General features: G+C 33.7%; 1 long non-coding RNA gene across 1 annotated transcript; it reads left to right on the top strand.

Moving 5' to 3' along the window:
* Positions 1-25: 25 nt before the first annotated feature.
* On the top strand, positions 26-18306 carry LOC149084842 (uncharacterized). Its single transcript, XR_016192877.1, has 3 exons — positions 26-84; positions 17987-18059; positions 18205-18306. It is a non-coding gene; the product is annotated as an uncharacterized LOC149084842 (long non-coding RNA).
* Positions 18307-22445: the final 4139 nt, after the last annotated feature.

The raw sequence follows: 22445 nt of genomic DNA, 5'->3' as shown, positions 1-22445 counted from the left end.
TGTATTTCGCGAAGCAAAATTTCCTATTTTTCACAGTGCAATACAAAAATCCCTGTCAGCTTTGGTTTTTCTCGTTTCATGCTCGTAAGTAGAATATTTGTTAGAAATGAAAGCATTATAACTAGGGATACGTAAATTTTGCAAAACAAATTCGATATTTCGCAAAAAAAATTTTTTAAATCATAAATTTCGAATTTATTCGCAAAAGGCATTCACAGAAGGCATTCGATCGGGTCCAACATGGCAAACTCTTGAAGCGTTTACACGAGATTGGAATTGGGGGCAACTTGCTGAATTGGATAGAATCGTGGTTAAGAGATAGGTCGCAACGAGTTATGGTGAACGGGGAATTCTCTGGTTGGACAGACGTCACAAGTGGAGTTCCTCAAGGAAGTGTCCTTGGCCCCATACTTTTTTCACTTTTTATCGATAAACTCGATCAGGGTATCGATGGGATTACTAGCAAATTCACAGATGATGTGAAGCTAATGGGGGTAATCGGGAATGAAAGCGATAGGGAGTTGCTCCAGACCAACTTAAACAAGATTGCAGCATGGGCAAATGAATGGAGCATGACGTTTAGCGTAGATAAGTGCATGGTCGCTCATTTTGGTTCGAACAACCCACGGTTCTCTTACGAGTTGAATGGTGTCACTATCCCGGGTGCAACTAAAGTCACCGATTTGGGAATTCTCATTGACGAGCGACTTAAGTTTTCTGAACATTGTTCAGCGGTGGTCAAAAAAGCGAATAGAATGCTTGGTCTCATTTTCAAAAAGGTCTCTTCGCGTTCTCCTAAAGTCATTCTTCCGCTTTTTCGAGGCTTAGTTCGTCCTGGACTGGAGTATGCTGTAAGGTTTTGGAGACCATACCTACAGAGGGACATAGAATTGGTTGAAGGGGTGCAGAGAAGAGCTACGCGTGTCCTTATTGGCACACAGGGCTTGAGTTATGAAGAGAGACTTCATTCTTTGAATATGTTTACATTGGATGAACGCAGGTGTCGAGGAGATATGATCGAAGTGTTCAAAATTTTCAATGGGATGGATAGGATGGACCATGAACTTTTAGTACACCGCCAATCGACTGCTTTTACAAGGGGACACCAGTATCGATTGGTGAGGGACAATGCAAGGTTATGGTGTCGCAGGGAATTTTTCTCTAATAGGGTTGTTAATAAATGGAATAGCTTACCCCCGGAGGTAGTAAATTGTAACACAATTGACACGTTTAAAAAGAAATACGATAAACATGTTGGGGTAAATCGAGAAGCTATCCATTCTTAGAATAAGACAACCATAAGTATTCTTTATGGGCGTTGTATAATATTTTATCATGTGTATATATTGTTTATGAGTGTTAATTGCATTTTTAATTGGGTTGCTGTATTTTTGAAATATATGGCATCCATATTTTTATGGGCATCTTTTTATCAGCCACTCGTTGGGCATTTTGCCTGTTGTGGCGTTGTATTTGTATTTGTATAAAAAAAATTCAGATCAGAAATTTCGCATTTATTCACAATAACGAATTCCAAATGAAAAATTTCACTTTTGTTCACACACACAAAAAAAACCTCGAATAAATGAAACGGTTTAAATCAAAAATTTCGCATTTAAAAAAAAAAGTATCTCTATTTTCTATTGATTTAACCTTATTTTTCAACTGGTTTTTATAGAATCATTTTCGAAATTCAAAAAAGTTGCATATACAATCGGGTACACTTATAACATAACCGGTGGATAAAAAGTACGGTTGCGAAATCGTTAAAATTTGGCCCATTCACGTCGATAATATTTTTACCTCTGTTATACCCCGCTTAAAACACGCTGTGGATATAACAAACCAAAAAAAAAAAAAAAAAAATGGGCTTAACCAAAAAAAATAATCCAGATATAATACTGCAAAAAAAAAAAAAAAACCCAGGAAAATATAGTCAAAAACAGTCTTTTATGGACAACATTCCTTGTATACGGGTGATATCGTAGACCTAAATTTTTTCAATAAACGCGAAAATACATGGATGGAATAGTTACACTTCCTAATCAACAGATAGCACTGAATATTATAATTGACAAACTTTAGCGCCACCTGTCGATATTAAATGTAACTATTTTGGCAATAAAATTTTTGACAATTAATTAAATCCTGTCTTCCTGTGCAGAACTGTATCGTCTCTTATGCTTTTCGCATTATGGAATTTTTACTTGTTTTTATAACTTTGTGATCTTTTTATTGGTGGTCTCAATTCAAGTTGAGACTGGTGGAGTACTGGTGGCTAATTGAAGTGTGAATATTAATTGGTGAATTCCTGAACATCAGTGGGATTATTTTTTCTGCATTTTTTAATTGTACAATACTGTCAACTTCAAAGGGAAAAACTGTTAGCATAAACTCAAAAAAAATTTCTCTCTCTCTCTCTCTCTCTCTCATTAACATGTCAAAAAATATCTGCATGTTGTATATATATAATTATCTCGTTTTCTAAATAAATTTCCAAAATTTTTCCAGATACCAATCAAAAACTATATTCATGTTATATTATATTTCAATTATGTGAGGCATAAGCTTATTTTTTCCACGACAATCTCAATAATGCATATATGTCATTGCTACACATATATATATATATATATGAGGTGTTGAAATTAGATTTTATATATATATATATATATATATAAAATCTAATTTCAACACCTCCTATAACATACACTTCTCTAATCACCTAGGGCTATGTTATAACCGAACTCGACTGTATTTACATCTAACACAACGCCAAAGGGGGAAAAACAGTGATGCTTGTGGTTTCCCTTTCAAGCACGCTCACAAGTACTGAGCAAAATTACGACTTTCTACTTCAAAAAGTGTAAATTACCTAGATTTCGCGAAAAAGTAGTAAAAAAAACAATTTCAGCATTTATTCTTCAAAGCTGGCGAATTTCGCATTTATCGTATTTATTTCGTAAATTTCACATTTATCGCGGTTATTTCGTAAATACAAAATTTACGTATCCCTAATTACAACCCTCTGTGGGTCATCCTTAAAACGAATTGATTTTTTTTACGAATAAGGATGCAAAATGGTGATGCTAGCATAGTTTTAATTGGAACAATGCATCAGCAAATAAATTTAATCAGTTAGAGGGGATTTTTTTATTTGCTAAAATGGTTGATTAAGAGTAAAATATAGAGTTCGCCTTTATACATATTTTACTGTTTTCTATAAACAGATAAAATCTTGCTTTTAGCAAACCTGAATAGTTTTTACCTTGAATTTAATTTCCAATACCCAGACTTCGGTGCAATTTTACAAATCTCTGAGAGAACAAGTAAAATTTCAGTAGCTCTCAAAAAATGGCAATGAAAAGGAATCAACTCTTCCCAAATAAGAAAGTATAAAGCCGGGATTACACTATAAAAGTTTGATGCGAAAATCTTTTACAAAACTTGAAAAATGTAACCAATAATCGTATCGGTTACATTAGAGCGAATGTAACCAATAGGCTTATTGGTTGCTTTTTAAAATTTTTGTGAAATGTCTTTTATCAAACTTCTACAGTGTAACCCCTGTCTAAAAGCAAAATACCAAAAAAGAAAATTGAGAAAAGAAAAAATTGGTATAGTTTGTTTTCGATCACGTATATTCACAGGACTTGATGGTCCCGTGTACATAAGTCTGAATAATCTGTCTTCCGAATAATCTGTTATAAGTCAGATTATTCGGAAATCATGACGCTCGTACGTCGAGGTATATATCACTGTAATATAATTTCAGAATCTTGAGAAAATTTAAGTCAGGGAGTGCGAACAGATGGTGACATACATAAAAACTAGGTGTAACGTTAACACCGTCATTATATCCAACAAAAGAATTAACCATCCCATTACGAAACATTTACTCGATAAAAAGAAGGCGTAATTAAATAATATTTTAAAGCATCTGTTTTTTAAAACTATCGAAATCCATTCGGTAAAAAAAAGCAAAAAAAATATTCGATAATCGACCTACGCAGGAAAAAAATCGAATCCCTAAATAATTTCAAACTAATTTCTTACACGTCAATATCGACAACTTTGATTGACAGCAATCACTACCCATATATAATATTAGAAATGATTTATAGACAAACACGCGTTTATATATACATCATGAAGCTGACGTCCGAACGATCGTGAAAAAAAATTATTCAATAGTTATGGTCTAATGTCAGGAACGTAAAATACAACAGGTGGTCAGTATTAGCCATTCCCCCTCCCCCTTCAGAAAAAACCGTAAATTATTATTACACGTATTTTCAACGGGAAAAGGGGGAGAAGTTTTTTTAACACACGCCTATATAATAAGAAAAACAAAAATGAGATAATAAGAAATGGAAAAAAAATGGAACCGATTATCTTTCATTGAAATAAAAATGCAAATTTTAAGCTGCCGTTGCGTTAAGAACATGTGTGTTAAGGTCGCTTGACATCCCACACATTTCCGGCGCTCTCTCTCTCTCCCTCACTCACTTTCGGCCTCACAACTGGTTCGCAGTGTCCCAAAAAAAAAAGAGATAATATAGTATTATGAAATATAAAATGTACGATATCACAAAAAAATATTTCTTTCTATCTAATAGAAACTATTTCACAATTGTACTTTCAAGAAAACAGAATTCAGATGTAAATACAGTATTACAAGATTTTTAAAACTTAACCCTCTATCGTCCCGTGCATCTTTGAATGTACATGGTCAAAAAACCCATTATAGAAATTTATTCTCTAAATGGTTTTTTGGTATTTTAGAAAGTACATCTTTTGGTGTCATTTCGATACAAAATAAAGCTACACAGGTTGTCCTGTAAGTCTTAACTCGGCCTTTATCTGATCAATCGTTCGTCGTAAAGGTATGGTTCAAATTTTAAAAAATGTTCGAAATGTGTGTCAGTGTGTCACAAAATAAAATTATAAATTTTTATATGGACCCTTCTTCCAAAAAACTCAACTAGGAAGTTGTTGTCCTGTCTCTCCTGAGGCCAGCAAAAAAACTCACTGAGATATGCGAATTCAAAAACCGAAAAAATGTTGGGAAAGAACAGCATAAATAAGGGGAAAAAGGGCCGTGTTTTTGGCTATGCTGTTCTTTCTCAACCTTTCGCCAATTTTCAAAATCAAATATCGCAGCGAATATTGTACTCCGAAGCATGTAATATTTTTGTTGGTTTCAGAGTAAAACAGGACAATAACTTTTTAATTGTTTTGTTTCGGACTGTACTGTCGTATAAAAAATTATTTTTTTTGTGACACACTGTATTTTCATTCTCAAAACTGGTACAAAGTGAATTTTGAACATATTTGGGACTTTTTTTAATTACAACTATACCTCTACAACGAACGGTTGATGAGATAATGGTCGAATTAAGACTTACAGGACACCTTGTATAAGTACAGCACTTTTTTTCTATACAGAAAGTGTTAATTACATTTTGGTGGCATTTTTGGAGAGCTGCTGAAATATTACGTGCTCAGAAATTTATAAAATCGCACCAAATTGAGGAGAATGGAAATAATATTCAGTCACAACTATTCAACTTTGTTAAGCAAGATTTGATCTGGTTTATAGATAACATTAAAATCAAGACAAACTGTATATTTTACCCTCAATTAACAATTTTAGCTAATGAACAATCCATTCTAATTAACTAAATTCCTGTGCTGATGTATTGTTTCAATTAAAAATATGCTAAATTTACATCCGTATTTGTATAAATAAAATTTTGTTCAATGCGTTTTTTTATGGGGTGAACCATAGAGAAAATAAAGTGGAATTTTATGTACGTCTGTCTATATATACGATCTAAATCCATTTTCGGATTTCAATCCATGAAGCTACAAAAAAAAGATGATTTTTCAAAATTATTAAAAAAAACTTATTTATATTTAATTGAAAATTTAATGCAAAAACTGCGTGTAAATCGGTCAATTTTTTTTCTTAGAATTAAGGAAAACACACACACGCACACAGAAATAAATGAAAGGAGTGTAAAAATATTTATGGAAAAATTGTTAACTTGAATTTTTTTTGGGTTTACTTTGTGAGATGAAAAGAAAAATAATACACTTAAGTTGTGGAAATTTTGTAGGAGTCTATACACACACACATTTAAAAAGTGGAAAAAAATATTAAAATTTAAAAAATTTAAATTAAAAAATTTAAAATACTATATACTTCTCTCATTAGTCGATTTATATACAGAAATTTTATTATCTAAACCAACTTTATACCTTAAAATCAATTTTGCCTGTTATACTTCTCTAGTAATGTTATGGATGGTAGAAAGCCTTAGCGTTAAATTTCAGAAATATACTTGTTAAAAAAATTGTAATTAAAAAACAATTATAAAAGTTAAAAAAATATATTAATTAAAAATATAATTAACAATCACGCGTAAAATATTAGAATTAATGGAAGTATTTTTCCAAATAAATATTGAGTAAAGGGGATATATTTTACTCAAATTTTTCTGAAACGATTTGGAATTTTTAATTAATTATATACACGTATTGCTCACGCATTTTTTTTGAAGAATTCTTACCAGTCTGAGCGTCGTATTTTCATTTTGATTGCAGAGAATTTCAGCAGCTACTACGATGACCATGACAATACGTCTTTTTATTTCTAGTGTTTTGGGTGTGTATGTGATAGAGATTGAAATCTAAGCTATTTATGTACACATATTCACGGGGAGCCAACCGCCGCTCAAAGCTCTAAATCAACCGAGAAGCTTATCATAACGGCTTTGAATCGAAGTTCTCAGCTCGTTATGCGCCTGACAATTGATGGTTATCAGTCCTGTGGAATAAAGTTAGGGAGACCTCAGTTGGGTTCCTACATTAGTAGCAGTATGTTTACGGCTTCCAAGGGTGTCTTGCCTAGCCGAGGGTATTGATGCCAGGGGCGGCTTAAGCAAGGAGGCAAGATGTGCGATGTACCTGAACAGCAGTTTGTAAAGGGCGGCAGCAGGGCCGTCATTTCAACTTTTTCCGGGGGGGGGGGGCAAAGCACATGTACTCAATGTATGTATATATATACCATTTGTAGTGTATTTTCAAAATCCGGGGGGGGGGCGTTGCCCCTGCAACCCCAAATGACGGGCCTGGGCGGCAGCCTAGACTTTTGTTTAGACGCAATCTAGGCTTTTGTTAGACGCCTTCCCACTGAAGTCGGTGGCTATGTACAAACAGCTTCGTAGGTATTCGTGCAACTAGAACCATCTTGACAGCTTCATAGTACCTTGGGCAAAGAAGCCCCAACATGGCTGTCACAATGAATGCTAATTGCAATGGAAGGTTTTCATGGCGCTCTGTGCATAAGGACCATTGCGATGTGTTCATTTATAAGACGGTTCATGCCGGTCTACCAGTTTTTTCAGTATGTGATTAACATTTCATTTAAAATGCGTTTAAAAATTTTTAAAAAATTGATGTTTTTATATTTAATAAATAGGTATACTCTGACATCATTATAATAACTTGAGAGATGTTCATTTTTCTGCCTTAAAGATTGCATTTATGACATTAATAATTTTTTTGCCGAAATCTAACTTACAATAGCCTTATGACATTATAAGGACATTTGCCATGTGTTAAACCAAGATAGCTTATTTTTTGGCAATAAAAAGCTCAAATATAATTTTAAAAAACTATGGATCATCGCTCAGGAACGTAACTATGTTTTTCATTGAGCAAATTATCGAAATAGCAAGATCCATCGATCGAAATTGAAAATTTTCTAGAATCCAGTGTATGACATCTTTGAGCCAACTAAGGTTGAAATGTGAGCCCAACGGTGAATGAGTTGAAAAAATAATCAACCACGTATATATAGTAAAATTTGTAAACAACATTAAGGGGTCTGATACCTTTTAACATGATGAAAACTACGCTCTCATAGAAATATCATTTATAATACTATTTGAACATTGATTTATTTCAAATTTTTTACACATGTTCTTGATTGTATGTACTATCCTATTCTGGTATAGATTCTGATGTTTTACACATCTTGGATAGTTAATGTTTGTAAATTTTCAGAAAAATGCATTAACACATGCATGATAAAATACCATGACATCAATGTAATTGAATAAAAACTGATTCAAAATAAAGAAAACCGTTCAGTTCATGAAATGAAGCAAAAGGTTGAGATTTCATTGAATCAATCTTAATTGAAATTAAATTTTAAATTTCAAAAATTTTTAAACACAAAATAAATTTTAAATGAGATTGAGTCGATGAATTCTCAAACTTTTGCTTCATTTCATGAATTGAGCAGTTTCCTTTATATATATTTTGAATCAATATTTTTATTCAATTACATTGATGCCGTAGTATTCTATCATGCGCCCAAGCTGTTTTTAATGCATGTTTTTGGAAATTTACAAAAACTTAAGTAAGATATGTAAAACTTTATAATAGCATAGGATAGCACATACAATCAAAACATGTGTAAAAAAACTGAAATAAATCAATGGTTATATATATATATATATATATATATATATATATATATACGGGGTGATTATAAAAAAACTATCCCGACATATGGGCCCCTAACTAATAATACCATTCACAGAAACTGAATGACATTTTGGCATAAGGTATTTTGAGGTATGCGCTTAAGAATACAAATACAAATACAACGCCACAACAGGCAAAATGCCCAACGAGGTGGCTGATAAAAAGATGCCCATAAAAATATGGATGTCATATGTTTCAAAAATACAGCAACCCAATTAAAAATGCAATTAACACAAATTACAAACAATATATACACATGATAAAATATTATACAATGCCCATAAAGAATACTTATGGTTGTCTTATTCTAAGAATGGATAGCTTCTCGATTTACCCCAACATGTTTATCGTATTTCTTTTTAAACGTGTCAATTGTGTTACAATTTACTACCTCCGGGGGTAAGCTATTCCATTTATTAACAACCCTATTAGAGAAAAATTCCCTGCGACACCATAACCTTGCATTGTCCCTCACCAATCGATACTGGTGTCCCCTTGTAAAAGCAGTCGATTGGCGGTGTACTAAAAGTTCATGGTCCATCCTATCCATCCCATTGAAAATTTTGAACACTTCGATCATATCTCCTCGACACCTGCGTTCATCCAATGAGTAAACATATTCAAAGAATGAAGTCTCTCTTCATAACTCAAGCCCTGTGTGCCAATAAGGACACGCGTAGCTCTTCTCTGCACCCCTTCAACCAAGTCTATGTCCCTCTATAGGTATGGTCTCCAAAACCTTACAGCATACTCCAGTCCAGGACGAACTAAGCCTCGAAAAAGCGGAAGAATGACTTTAGGAGAACGCGAAGAGACCTTTTTGAAAATGAGACCAAGCATTCTATTCGCTTTTTTGACAACCGCTGAACAATGTTCAGAAAACTTAAGTCGCTCGTCAATGAGAATTCCCAAATCGGTGACTCTAGTTGCATCCGGGATAGTGACACCATTCAACTCGTAAGAGAACCGTGGGTTGTTCGAACCAAAATGAGCGACCATGCACTTATCTACGCTAAACGTCATGCTCCATTCATTTGCCCATGCTGCAATCTTGTTTAAGTTGGTCTGGAGCAACTCCCTATCTCTTTCATTCCCGATTACCCCCATTAGCTTCACATCATCTGCGAATTTGCTAGTAATTCCATCGATACCCTGATCGAGTTTGTCGATAAAAAGTGAAAAAAGTATGGGGCCAAGGACACTTCCCTGAGGAAATCCACTTGTGACGTCTGTCCAACCAGAGAATTCCCCGTTCACCATAACTCGTTGCGACCTATCTCTTAACCACGATTCTATCCAATTCAGCAAGTTGCCCCCTATTCCTAATGATATGGAAAACAACAGTGTCACTCTAACAGTTACGGTTACAGTGAGAAAATTTCGAAAATATCAAATGGCAACACCAAGTTTTTTGTATTGGAATGTGATCTCCATTGTGAAAAACCCTAAATAGCGTTCGAACGGCAACTGTAGCATGAAAATCACCGGCGGTAGATAGGCTAAAAGTGAGGACAACCAATAAGGACAGAGAAGCAGCATAAAATAAAGCATTTTATTGTGTTTCACAAATTTTCCACATGACCTTGTGGAGGACTAATCAGGCTGGGATCGAAGAAACGGTGTGACGAATGAAACGAACATTAATGCTCTGGTGCACGGCAAAGTCCTTTTTACTTTTTCCTTGCCTAGCTCCGGGGATTTTCGTGCTACAGGTGCCATTCCAACGTTATTTAGTGTTTTTCAGTATGGAGATCGTATTCCAATACAAAAACCTTGGTGTTGCCATTTGATATTTTCGAAATTTTCTCACTGTAAGCGTAACTGTTGTTGAGTGACACTGTTGTTTTCCGTATCATTCTTGAGCGCATACATCAAAATACCTTATGCCAAAATTTCATTCAGTTTCTGTGAATGGTATTATTAGTTAGGGGCCCATATGTCGGGATAGTTTTTATATATATATATATATATATATATATATATATATATATATATATATATATATATATATATATATATATATATATATATATATATATATATATATATATATATATATATAATCATAGTATTTTTAATGATGTTTCTATTAGGGCATAGTTTTTCGGTTTACGGAAAATTCACCGCCGGAAAATTCACCGACAACAATTAACCGCCGGAAAATTCACAGCTAGGAAAATTTATCGCCGGAAAATTCACCGCTAGGAAAATTCACCGCCGGAAAATTAACCGCCGGAAAATTCACAGCTAGGAAAATTCACCGACAACAGTTCGATGCGAGGGAGTGAGGGATTGAGCGAGTGATTGAGTGAGCGAACGAGCTACTGAGTCCATGAGCGAATGAGTGAGGGAGTGAATCAATCATTTGTGACACTACAAGGTTAAAACTAACTAATTCACTCACTTACTCACTAGGTCACTCGCTCAATCACTTAATCACTCACTCACTCACTAGGTCACTCACTCACTCACTCACATACACACTAGGTCACTCTCGCATACTCACTAGGTCACTCACTCACTCATTTTTTTTTATTCAAGCATAGAAAGTACATATACAATTGAAGGAGTTATACCCAAGGAGCCAGGAAAGGGTCATACTGGATATTTAATACATAGACAAATCGACTAACATAAAGTGTAAATGATACACAATAGAATAATTATAGGAAAGAAAAAAAAGGGGGGGGGGGGTTAACAAGATATATTATTAAACAGTGACAACCATGGTGGTGGTGTTTTGAATAATTAACATGAAGAAAAAAATTACAAGGTAAAAAAAAGAAAAAGTGCTGAGGATGTGTAAGCTCTAGGTGGAGAGAAAATATATATATATACATATATACACATAAATAAATTATCACAAAAATTAGAAACTTTGCCTGGTTTTAATTGGAAACGTGGCAATTTTTGTATAAAATAAATAAATTCAGAGGCAAAAAACAAATTAAATCTATATACACCATAATTAAAAAAAATTCAAAAGTGTTTTTCTATGTTAGTATCAGATAAGAGATAGGATTTAATTAATTTTTTGTAGGTAGACAGAGAGACTGTTGTATCGAAATTTAAAGGAAGTGAATTATAGAGCTATGGAATAATATATGTAAAGTGTTTTCTAGCTATTGTTTTGTGAATTAGTGGTAGAGTGTAAGTACTATTTATTCTTGAGGACGAGCGAGTGGTATTAAGGTTGAAGGAAAACTGATTTTTGTGAATGAGCAATAGTGATTTATAAAAATAAAGATGTCGAAGAGGTAATATTTGTAGGTGGTTATAAAGGGCAAATGTAGGCGAGTGATAATCATTAGTAATAAACCGTAAAATTCTATTTTGAATAGAAATGATTGGTTGAAGATCAGTGAGGTAGTCGCTGCCCCAAGCAAGAAGACCGTACATTAGATGGGAATGGAAAAAAGCATAGTAAAGAGTGTTAGTAAAAAGGTGTTAGTTGAACATTGTTTTAGGTAATAAAATTTGTAAAGCATAAATCTAAGTTTATTTAATAAATATTTGACATGCGATTTCCATTTCATATCTTGGTCAATATGCAAACCTAAATATTTTATTGTACTGACTTGCTCTAGATCTTGACAAGTGCAAGAAAAATCATTGTTGTAGTTGATGTCATGGAAAATAATACTTACGCCAGATTGGTTAGTGGGAATTAAAGAAAAATTTATAAACTTGGTTTTAGTAACGTTAATTTGGAGGTCGTTAACGCGGAACCAATTTCTTACTTTTAGGAGATCATTATTAACAATATTTTGTAAAGATTGGTAATCAGAAGCAGAAAAGAGAAGAACCGCGTCATCCGAGAACGCAATTATTTCACCTTCAATATCAAGTTTGCAAAAATCATTAATGAAAATAGTAAAAAGAAGTGTGCCGAGTACTGAGCCGTGAGGAATACCTTTTATTATATTCATGGGATCACTAATGCTTGTAATACATTTAACAGATTGTGTTCTATTGTGCAAATAAGATTTAAAAAGATTAAGTGCATTACCTCTAATACCGAGTTTTTCAAGTTTATGAAGAAGGATTTCATGATTTACGCTATCAAATGCTTTTCTTATATCTAGAAAAACTGCAAGAGTCTTTCTTGATTCATCAAGGTTATGTACAACAGAGGAAGTTAATTTAAGGATGGCAGATTCAGTGTTTTTATTTGGGAGGAAACCGTACTGATTTTCAGAATATAAATTATGATTAGATAAAAATGAATGGATTCTAGTTTTTAAACTAGAGTCTATTCAATTACTAGGTCACTAAGGGCCGTATTCACCGACATGGTTTAAACTGTAGTCACAATTTTTTGATGAGAGATCGACACAGATTGGTTAAATTGAAGTTTTTAACCAATCTATGTCGGTGAATATGGCCCTTACTCAGTCACTCACATACTCAGTAGATCACTCACTCGCATACTCATTAAGTCAAACACTCACTCCTCTCTCATTGACTCAGTAACTCAAAATCGCTCACTCCCATGCTAACTGACTCGCATCGAACTGTTGTCGGTGAATTTTCCTAGCGTTGAATTTTCCGGCGATGAATTTTCCGGCGGTGAATTTTCCTAGAGGTGAATTGCATGGCGGTGAATTTTCCTAGTGGTGAATTTTCCGGCGGTGAATTTTCCTAGTGGTGAATTTTCCGGCGGTTAATTTTCCGGCGGTTAATTTTCCGGCGGTGAATTGTTGTCGGTGAATTGCTCGCGGTGAATTTTCCGGACACGTAGTTTTTCACGATGTCAAAGGGTATAAGCCCCCTTACAATCGTGAAGAGAAAATTTGCAATGTTATCTTCCTAGAAATCCTGTGAATGACATTTTCTTTGAACCAATGAAAATTGAAATGTGAGCCAACGCTGATGACTTGAAAAAAAAAAAACGACAACGTACAGCAAAATTCGCAAACAACATTAAGCAGTACTATCATATTGTGAGTATAAAATGACAACAAATATTTCGAAAAAGTTATTGCATAAATTTTATTGCTCTTCATTACGATACAAAAAGAAAATGAAAAAAGTACTAGAATTAATTTGCGTCGAGAGACATGATGATGAAAGAAAGCATTATTTCTCTTCGTTTTTCATTGTTTATTCATTTAATAGCATGCATCACTGATATATAACGTGACAAAAATGGCGATTTGATTGTTGTCTCATCATTCAACCTCGAGGTTAAACAGATAAAATGACAACAACAATGAACTAGAGCGATGTATTCAAGTCATTGATTGACAGAGGTTCCGAAAGGGAATCCTCTGTGGTTCGTCCGGTCCGCACATAATGTCATTTGAGAGACGACGCGGCCGGCAACTTGCCAGACATATTCATTTAAATGAATTAGGAAGTGATGTCATGCTCCTTATGTATAAAATGCGGTGTCTGAAGAAGTTGTCTTGGTATGTATGCATTGTGCATATTTTTAATCTTCCATCATCACAAGCAGTGGCAAATACCGCGACATGTTCCAACTGACATCTCAACTAGAGCAAAAGATGAATCTAAAAAAAAACAGATGAGCTGGAATACGTAAGAAATGATTGAAGTTTGAATAACTCCCTACTACATTAACATATTATATTACGGGACAAAAATAATGACGATACTCATTATAATATTCAATATACTATGTTTCATCTGAAAAAAAAAATATTTTGTATTCAATGATTCTGAATTTTGTATTCAATGATTCTGAATTTTGTATTCAATGATTCTGAATTTTGTATTCAATGATTCTGAATTTTGTATTCAATGATTCTGAATTTTGTATTCAATGATTCTGAATTTTGTATTCAATGATTCTGAATTTTGTATTCAATGATTCTGAATTTTGTATTCAATGATTCTGAATTTTGTATTCAATGATTCTGAATTTTGTATTCAATGATTCTGAATTTTGTATTCAATGATTCTGAATTTTGTATTCAATGATTCTGAATTTTGTATTCAATGATTCTGAATTTTGTATTCAATGATTCTGAATTTTGTATTCAATGATTCTGAATTTTGTATGAAAAAAAAAGAATGTGTGGTAGAATATATTAACCCTTTAATTGGCAAGCATTAAAATAAGCAGAGGAGAAAAATTTTGAGGGGTATACATATCAAGCAAATGAGGCACCCTGAATGCCATTACATGACAAAAAAAAATTATTGTCGATATTTAAAAAAATATGGGACGTTGCTCTTCAAGGAACACACTATATTTATATAGTAATTTCTCACTTCTGCGTCGGTGCAAGGGAACAAGAAAAAAGACGCATAAGTGAGAAAGGCGTATAAGTGAATAGCATTATTTACCTGTATCTTTCACTAGGAGTGCAAAAACTCGTCTTATAAGTGAGAGAAACGCACAAGTAAAAAGGTGTATAAGTGAGAGACCACTGTGTAATTTACATAGATTTGAAGAGCATAAAAATGTCATTTATTGTTTGCCAACTTACTTTCCTATCGTTGTTGAAGAATTGACAACAATATGTTTCCTCCACACATGGTATTTCCCTCCAAAATGCCAGGGTTAAAAATCGTTCATGCTTATCTTATAAAGAAATAGAAGACGTGTCTACCTTTGAGCCATTCTACCGGTAATTACAGATACTTCATGAACAGCGCACAAGTAAAAATCGAATGTTTAGAATTGCTTAGAAGCATCCGTCCCACCCGGGGGCCATTTCCTGAAGTTCAGAGAGGCTGCCAATGCCTCTACTTCAGCGCCTCACGCCACAGTGCGTGAAATAAGGAAGGCAGGGTCATATCTCCAGTGGTGTAGATGGTAGCATGCTTGCCCGGTATGCAAGAGGGCCTGGTTTCGAGTCCCAGCAGAGACGCGATGACTTTTCTTTCCGAGTTCACCTCAGCAAAATATCCGAAAAATAACTGTTTCCTTCATGTTGCTTTGTTTCTTCTTTTTTTTTTTAAGGAGGTTGGCGCACTATGTCGGGTTCTTATGCTTCACTAAGGCTAGAATCCCCTTCCTTTATAAGGAGCATTTGAAAATTTTATATTCCTTTTAAGGCACTCAATTTTCTTTTCAAATATTATATGGACATTTTTATGCAATTTAACGAGAGCATTTAGGATTTTGATTGTTGGTTATTTTTTCTATTTAATTTTCACCAACATGTAGCTTTTTGAAAAATTACTGAAATTTACCCCTTCTTCGAGCTATAATTTTGTTTTTAAATCATTTCAATAAGAAATACTCTCGTTAAAGTATGTAACGATTGAGTGTTGGGAGACATACAAAGTTTCAAGACATAGTGGTGATCGAGAAAATGTTCCTTATCTGACAAAAAAACATGGTTTTTAATGAAAACAATTTTAATGGAAAACACTAGCACATATACAACGGCTGCTAGCAGTTTATATCAAAATGTGTTGAAAATGCTTTTAGCGCAGATAGAACAAAACTCACAGTTGGAAGCAGAAAATTTTATAGTATATAATAATTTAAAAATTCGAGAAAATGTGTTTTTTAGAAAATTTGCGTGCTCTTACCCTCTCAAGAGAAACACGGTCAAATAAAGGGTTAAAATTAGCATTCAACATTCGGGGAATTGAATCTATATTTAAAAATGTCAAAAACTTTGGAGATTTTCTTAGAATGTCGAGGATTTAACTTAAAAAATTTGATTTTAGCTTAAAAAACGTTGATCAAACAATGAAGAACTTTCTAAGTTGGAAAAATAGATTTTTCGTTTATGGAGATTCGCTCAAAGTATTGAAGTTCATCACGTGATCACCAGCCATTCACGAATGTGGGGAGTTGCGTGGGAAAATGAATCAAAAAATTTTCAAGCGCCAAGGATTGTTCAAGAGAAGAATTAGAATTTAGCAATACCAGATTTAAAATATACAGAGTGGATAAATGAATACCAACGTACCTTGTGACGAAGACGACGTGTCGGTAGTTTCTCCAGAAAAAACATTAGTTCCGATGAGATTGACTGTGTTCCACTCAAAAAGTTCCGGAGGAACCAATTCCGCCAATTCTTTTTGATCCTCATCTTCTTTTTCACTTTCTTCATATTCTGGCTGTTCTGGCTGTTCTGGCGGTTGCTCTCGATCACCAGGTTGATGATGATCTGCCAGCTTTTTTGGAACTCGTAATTGTTGTCCCTATTAAAACAAAACAAAAGTTGGAACCGGGATAGTAACGAACGACGGCTCTCGCTCGTGTTGTTCCTCATTTGAATTTGTTCGCGGTTCAAAAGTTGCCATCGAGTTTGCCACGAGGGTCGAGATATCATTCTAGAGTCCTGGATTTGGGCAAGTCCATTGCCGAATCCGATTCAGTTTCTTGGAAGCGGCGCGAAAAGTGAAAGGTCTCTAGGAATGCGCGGCCGCACTTTTAGCCCGCGAAAAAAGCGAATCCGGGATTCGCTGAGAGAATTTGTTTCCTTGACAAACTGGGACATTCATTCCCCACCCGGGATTCTTGCATGGTTGCTGCCTACTCCTTTCGCGTAGGCGTCCATATTTGCGGGGGATGCTCTCTTCGCACTTGGCTCCGGTATTTTCAAAAGCGAAACAATCCCTCTGGAACCCGGTAATTGCAAAAAATAAAAACACCAATAAACTTTACAACAACTTCTACTCCTACGGTTTAAAAAAAATCATATTTTTTCCATTTCCTAGTAATTTTGAATCGCAAATAAGTAAGATAGAAGTTCTTATCTGTTATATCCTGTTACAAATATTTATCATATTTTCATCTTTTGAAACGAAATAGGTATTTTATTTTTAGTAAAAACGAACATCGGAAGTGAATTTTTTCCACAATATCATCCACTGGGTTTTCTAAAAAAAATTTAATAGTAATATGGCTTTTTACGCCTCCGTATGTAATATCAATATTCAATTTGCCTGCATGAAGAATAATGTTTTGAATCATGATAAGCGTGTAATGGCCATTTATTTATATATTTAATTTATTTCATTTTTTTTAAAGAGCAATCACATCTACAACAGAAAATAGACATTAAATAAATTGATCCATTTTACGATCAAGGACGTAATATTACCACCCACCAGTGGAATAAATTCAAACGAGTTCTCTCTAAACAAAGTTTATACATATAGGAGCGATAGGGTGAGGGTGAAAAGAGAAATCTATTTCGTACCTACTCTCTTATTGCACTTATTACTCTTATCTATACTGTTTTGCTTTCTTATCTATTTGTTTTTTCTTTCTATTCTTATACTACTTTTTCATTCTCCTTCTTTACCTTTTTCTAACGTGCGGTTAGGTTAGGACAAGGTTACCATATTTATGGCCTTTTCGTCATTTCGTCAAATAGAGATCATCCGAATTTCTTGCCAATAGCTTGTAAGCGAAGGAGTTAAAAAATGCATTACACTCTGTGATTATAATTTTTCGGACTAGCTAAATGAATTTTCATGTTTATTTTCTTAGGCAGTGGTGCCCAAACGTTTTGAAGAGCGACTCCCCTATTGACAAAAATTTCATCGGCAACCCACTACATGAGGTGACCATATGTCTCGTTTTCCGGGACATTCATGATTTTATTTTTTGTTAACAAATGTGTTTTGAATATAAACAAATTATTTTTCATTATTTTGTTGGCAGAACTGATTTATTGTGAAATTTCAAACTACCCTCATGTTTTTCAGCTTTGAATCCTGTGGACAGTGTCATCAACACAGCCGCAAATGAGAACGGAATGCGTATCTTGCACATCGTGATGGTGAAGAGTTGATAACTTTTAACGAAACTGTGGGTCATCATCACCGAACGCGGTTCCCAGTGAGAAAATATTCTCTGATTCCTTCTCGTAGGAAAAACAATTTCAGTTCATTTGTTATATTATTTTGAATATCCATAACATTTTCATGGTTGTGGCACAACCACCCTTGCTAATTAATTATGTTTCAATTACAGTAGTATTTTCTATTATAGGGAATACCCTGTGTACTTCCCACAATATGTTTAACCCCATCCCTTTTTTCTTTCCGATATATTTTCGAGTCCTCCCAATATTTCCAATAACTTTATTTCTTCACCAAAAGAACTTCATAAACAACACACTAGCGGTATTTATTGTTCATAATCTGAAAAGTAGACATTTTCCCTATACATTCACACATTACTTATCGTTCTGTGTTTTTAATGCTTGAAAATATACAAAACTAGCTTTTACCCGCAGCTTCTCTCGCGTGGATTTGGTAATTTGAAAATTCTTCCTCAAATGACCCATTTAGGGGCTTAATTTGGAAAAATGAATTCTTATAGTGAGTCTCTACATTATAAAATAAAACTACTGACCAAATTTCATGTTTATAGCTTTGGTAGTTTCGGCTCAGTGATATTGCCCCACATAACATTTGAACCCCTTACGGGTTGAATTTTGAATAATTCCTTCTTATTGAGTCATAAAAGAAATTATAAAAGATAGTGAGGCATAAAAGATATCATAAAAGAAAACTACTGACCAAATTTCATATTTATGGATTAAGCGGTTTCGGCTCGACGATGATGAATCAATCAAGACATGTTATTTTATACGTATAGATATTTTGACATCTGACGATTCTTTCTGCATCTCCCTGTAAAAATATAGACTTGATCTATTGATTTGTAAATGTAAAATTTGATTGAAATTGCATTATGACGCATGTATGGTAAGTAGCTATTTAGCTGAGTTGAGGCATTTTTTAGTTTTGTCATATTTTTGCTTACGTTGCGAAAAAAAAAAGTGTTATACTGCGACGTTTTCATTTTGGAGAATTTCTGGCGATCCTCATCGTTCATTAACGCGAACCCCTGGGGGATCGCAACCCACACTTCGGGAACCACTGCTTTAGGGTAACCACTGTTATACGTCATCGGAGTGATTAAATTATTAGTTATTTGAAATGTAATTACAACGAAATTAAAACTAAAATATGTAATGATGTGGTGAGCTATTTCTTTCAATTATTTTTCTTTCATCCATTTTGTCGAAAAATTTAAAATTTTAATTTTTAATTTCATTCAATAGCGACATATTTTCCAACATAAAAAATATATTTTTATAATCTCCGTATTTTCGAAAAAATCAAAAAGATAATTTTTCATTCAACAGCGATGTAATTTTCAACATAAAAGATCAATTTCTTGGCAGTAAAATTGCAAAATAATTGGCAATGATCATGAATTTTTATATGAAGGTCTTTATTATTGTGATTTAAAGGTTTTTTTTTCTCTCTCTCTCGTTTTCCCCCCAGCAAATTATTTTGATTTTCTTTTGGATATTTAATTTTATTTTCTGTTTATTCAGTCACATGTTGATTTATCAAATGATTGGATCAAATCTTCTACTTTTTTCAAACTCAAATTTTTCATTTAAATGTCTCCAGACGTAAAATAATTATCACTGCAAAAGATATTAATTTCTCTTTTAGCTTTAGTCTATGAATGCCACCTTTTAACTTCTTGAAACTTTTAGAAAAGGCATTGGGGTGACCGTAGATCAGGGGTTTGAAACGCATACTTTTGTTATACGGAGCAAATTATTATTTGGCCATAAAAGAGGGGTGTACGTTAAGAGGGGTTTTACTGTAATACACACGTGTCCAAAAGTTAAGGCCAAAAGGTTTTTACACAGATTTACAAAAGATTACGAAAGATTTTTTTTTTCTTTGTCGAGAAAACTATATACGAGTACACTTTAGATTATGGTTTTTAATCATGTGTGAAAATATACCTCACCAGTATACATTTTTTTGGACACGTGCACGTAAATACTTTTTGAATATATAACCCACCATGCCAGCTGATAACACAATTTATCTGTCAAAAATTTTACATCTATATAGTCAAAGGCTTTTTTTAAAATCTAAGAACACTATCATAAAATTTATATATACTATCATAAATTATTAAAAATTTACTTTTTAAACATTTACTCAAGTCTGAAATAGCCATGTTGTTTTTCAATACATATTGGTTATATTCAAAAGCATTTTTCAGAAAATTGTAATTAATACATAATTTCAGTGAAACGATAAATATTGTAAATTTTGTAAAAAGTGTTCGAAACTTCGAAATAAAGTCATTCACGCATATTAGGGCAGAAATAAATTATAAATATTTCTGCAGATATTTTTTTCAGAACTCTTAAGATTACGCAGGGCTGTTTTGTTGATTACGACATGAATGACAAGAATAAGTGTTATTATTTAGAGGTTTTATACTGATATTCCTCTAGTCTAAGTTGTTTATACTAATGCTGAAAAGCTAAGCAGCAAACTGATAATTATTGTTACGGTACGATGATCTGGACAGAAATTGCTATTGGTGCCCGTATCGACCTTCATGTCTTCACCTAGAGGTTCAGAGACGGCAGTAGCGCACTATTTACATGACACCCTTGCACCTTCTGCTCGCACCATTTCTTTCTGTGTCATGTTTATGGACGATAATGCAAACGTTAACACAGCTTGTGTTGTCGGGCATTACGTTCAGTCTGAAACGCTGACTCGTATGGAATAGCCATCCATTTCTTTTGACTTGAACCCAATACAGAATATATTAGACGTACATAGAAAACATTCAACATCAACATTCTCCGTGGTCCCCCGAAGATTCGGTGAGCTGCGAACAAGTCTTTCACTTAAATGGACCCTGATACCGCAAACCACCATTGACAGCCTTATTATTCGTATGGATAGATGTTGTCGAGCATAGGTGGTCATATCCTGTATTGGCCGACCTTCTCCATTGAACTTTCTGTTTCTCAATATATGATTGTTCTTTTCTGTGCCAGTTATTCGATCATTGTGGATTTTCTATTTTTTTTTTTTTTTTGTAATTTACCAGTTTCTTTTGTTTCAGCCCATGATCTGTGTAAAACCCAAAAAAAGAAAAATTTGCTTTTATAAACTTTTTTTATTTTGTTCCTTAACTTTCGAGCATTAGTGTACACTACAAACTATTCGTCACAGAACTATGAAACTTGGGAAATGTCTTGATGTGAACAGATAGGGGAGAATTTTCGAAGAATTTTAAAGACGAGTCAACACTGGATATTTTGGCCCTGGAACACTTCTTTGACCTAAAACGACAAAATAATAAAACGTACTCTAATTATTACTATAGAAAAAAGTTTTCGGAACTAGTTTTTGCTAAATAGCGGTTTTTAGCAAGGTAACTGAGTGCATCGGGTAGTTCACCAATGGTCATTCTTAAAAATATCTCCATTTTAAGGGACTACACAAGTGAAATAAACTTAACTTATTGATTATAATTTTCTTTCGATGATTTATTTAAAAAAAGCTTTTTATAGCCCACTGTGCCAGATACTTCTCACTCTCTTGGATTTTTTTATTTATACAACCCTTCATAAAATTTATAACATTTCAAGTAATCACACGTCATTTGTAAAAAAATTCGTAATTGAAAAATTGTTTCTCTCTCTCTCCTAAAGTCAACGGTTGCAGAGATATCCTCTGGGCAAACAATTTGGGACAGCTTGCATATTACTATATTAAACAAAACCGCAGGACATCAAAACAAGCTTCGTTATCGAAAGATTCCAGCAGGTTCATGATTAAATAAGGCTTAATCACTACAATAACATCAGGAGCTAGTATTTCGATCCTCTTCGAAAATTATTTAGTTCTCGGCAATGATTCAACCCTTCCGCTAAAAATGTATTTTAAAACTTCTTTTTTTTGCAAAAACGGATGTAAAATGGTGCTGTTAGCATATTTTTGATTCAAACAATACATCAGCACAGCAGTTTAGTTAATTCAAGTGTATTTCTCATTAGCTAAAATGGTTAATTAAGGGTAAAATATACATTGTGCCTTTATTTTAATGTTATCCATAAACAGATAAAATCTTGCTTAGCAAATTTGAATAGTTGTTTCAT

Source organism: Pholcus phalangioides, unplaced genomic scaffold (genome assembly GCF_987345545.1).
Source record: "Pholcus phalangioides strain wild (caught in Gottingen) unplaced genomic scaffold, Ppha-v1.0 ptg000007l_1, whole genome shotgun sequence".
NCBI lineage: Eukaryota > Metazoa > Arthropoda > Arachnida > Araneae > Pholcidae > Pholcus > Pholcus phalangioides.
Note: the sequence above shows the minus strand (reverse complement) of the source record. Positions and strands in the feature narration are given on the sequence as shown.